Source organism: Benincasa hispida, chromosome 3 (assembly GCF_027475165.1).
Source record: "Benincasa hispida cultivar pf3 chromosome 3, pf3_genome.v1.1, whole genome shotgun sequence".
NCBI lineage: Eukaryota > Viridiplantae > Streptophyta > Magnoliopsida > Cucurbitales > Cucurbitaceae > Benincasa > Benincasa hispida.
In genome coordinates, this window is record NC_143480.1 from 2,257,622 (window position 1) to 2,260,706 (window position 3,085).

The following is a 3,085-nucleotide window of genomic DNA, read 5'->3' on the forward strand; positions in this document are numbered from 1 at the left end:
TGTCAAGGACTTTTCTAAAATAGCACGACCATTGAGTGTGTTGTTAGAGGTGGATAGAAGGTTTGAATTTGACAACAATTGCCTCAACTCATTCCAAGTTTTAAATAATACACTGATTACTATGTCCGTCTTGATTGCGTTGGATTGGACACTTTCGTTTGAAATCATGTGCGACACAAGCAAGTATGCGATGGGAGCCGCATTAGCGCAAAAGAAGAAAACTATTTTGCACCCCATTGCATATGTGGGTAAAATTCTGAACCCTGCTCAAATCAATTATACCACCACTTAAAAAGAACTCCTGGCTGTGATTTTTGCGTTGGAAAAATTCCTAGCATATCTATTGGGAACTAAGGTACTCATTCACACCGATCACTCGACAATCAAATATTTGATGACAAAGAAGGACGCAAAGCCGAGGTTGATCAGATGGGTTCTCCTCCTTCAAGAATTTGATATCGAGATAATTGATCAGAAGAGGACAGAGAATCAAGTTGCGGATCACTTGTCTAGATTGGAAAATCCTAAGGTTGACCGTAATGAATCTGAAGTGAGTGTCGTGTTTCTGGACGAGCAGCTGTTCCATATAGAAGAATTTCCCTGGTATGTGAACATCGTTAATTATTTGGTTTGTGAACAATTTCCTGAAGATTACACATACCATCAACAAAAGAAGCTCAAGCATGAATGCAAGCATTATTATTGGGATGAGCCGAATCTGTATAAAAGAGGTGCAGACCAAATCATTCGATTACGTGTACCAAACATTGCTCAACAATGTATATTGTCACAGTTCACGATTAGGAAAAGTTCTCCTAGTGTACTCAGTTTAGAACTCGAAATTCACAAGTCCAATTATGATATTAGTCAGAAAGGCAGCTAGTAAGCAAGTCGAGTAAGACAGCCATATGGAGGGTACTTTGGAGGACAATATACTGCTGCCAAAGTTTTGCAAAGTGGATTCTTTTGGCCTTAATTATTTAAGGATGTTGCTGACTACGCAATGAAATGTGATCGATGTCAGCGCACCGGTAGCATTTCATGGAAGAACGCAATGCCAATGAACATTATCTTAGAGCTGGAATTATTTGACGTCTGGGGGATTGATTTCATGGGACCATTCCCTCCTTCGCATGGCAAGCATTATATCTTGTTGGCTGTCAATTACGTTTCCAAGTGGGTAGAGGCAATTGCATGCGCCGCAAGTGATGCGGCGGTAGTCTCCCAGTTCCTCAAAAAAAATATTTTCACTCGTTTTGGTACTCCCCGTGCCATTATAAGTGATGAAGGATCACACTTTGTCAACCATAATATAAAGGAGCTACTGTGCAAGTACAATATCCTCAACAAGGTGGCCACCACCTACCATCCGCAAACAAATGGCCAGACTTAAGTGTCCAATTGTGAAATTAAATTGATACTTGAGAAGGTAGTAAAACCTTTGCGGAAGGATTGGGCAATGAAGCTTGATGATGTGTTGTGGGCATATCGAACCGCATTTAAAACACCTATAGTATGTCCCTCTATGCGTTGGTATTCAACAAGGCGTGTCATTTGCGTTTGGAGCTGGAGTTTAAAGCATTGTGGGCAATCAAGAAACTGAATTTTGATTTGAAGAAATCAGGAGAAGCGCGAAAACTGCAGCTGGTCGAGCTAGAAGAATGGAGGGTCAACGCATATGAGAATGCGAAGATTTACAAAGAGCGCAGCAAGCGCTGGTATGATAAATGCATATGTGCTAGAAACCTCCAAATCAGGCAAAAGGTCTTACTCTTCAATTCGAGATTGCGGCTCTTCCCGGAAAAATTAAAATCGCGCTGGTCCGGTTCCTTCATCATCAAAGCAATATTTCCACATGGTGTGGTGGAACTGATCACCGAGGATGGTAGTCGAACATTTAAAGTTAATGGACAACGGATAAAGGCATATTGCAGAGGAGATTTCCAACCAGAAACAGTCTCCGCAAAGTTGAAAAACCCGGACTATCCCTTACTCAACTCTTGAACATTTAACTATTCGTCATTTTACTATTATCAGTATTTCACTTATTTCTCTAAAAAGAAAAACTTGTTGTTTTGTTTTAAAAATCATTTGACCCTCTCTTTGTCTGTTTACATGGATTAAGGCATAGGATTGCGAAGAAGCAAATGATCTCATTCCATCACCGCAATCCACAAGAGCAAAGATCGCCGCAAGGATGGATGCATCAATACTCAATACGGGCGACAACGCTAAATTTGGGGATGTAGTCCTTATCTTTATTTCAAATTTTGCGCTATCATATTGCATTTTACTTTTCAAATCACCGCATCCTTGATTACCGCAACCATTTACCAAGTAGATAACTTTAGTAGTTTACCGTATGTTGTTTTTTGCCAAGTATGATTTCCATGATGAAAAATATGCTTCTATCTCTTCCATATATACTAGATCAACTTAAATCTTAAGATAGTCACTTCATGAAATATTTCTAGAAGTTAGGGGTTTGCTAGCTTTCTTTCAAACTTCCTTTACAACGCATTCTATGACTATCACATGACCCTTTAATTTCTTTTGGCAATGAGGACATTGCCGTATTTTAAATTTGAGGGTGAGATATTTATTTTCGACCTTGCTATAAAAAAATAAAAATAAATAAATATTTAAAAATAACAACTCCACTGTCAATGCAATGGGAAACCCATGTTAATAAGAGTTAAGTTGTGAAAGGCACTTACCCGTAGTTGGATGTTCGCATGACACATGTGGGGGCAAGTGAAAATGAAAGTAAGTCACCAGGATCAACGCATAAATCAATGACCACAACTCCACTACCAAATTGGTATGAGTTTAGTCTGAGAAAGAGTGCATTGCTCGTAGTTGGATGTCCGAATGACACACGTGGGGGCAAGCCAAAGCGAAGGCAAGGCACTCGGATCAGCGCCAGGTCAAAAAAAAAATAGCAATGAAGAAAATTTTTATACAAGGATAAATCATTTGACACCCCGATGGAAAATTTTCTTTTTTAAATAAATCATGCGATGTTCCGAAATTTAGTAAAATCCTTTTTAAAGTTAAGCTTGCAATCCCTAAGGCTTAGAAATAT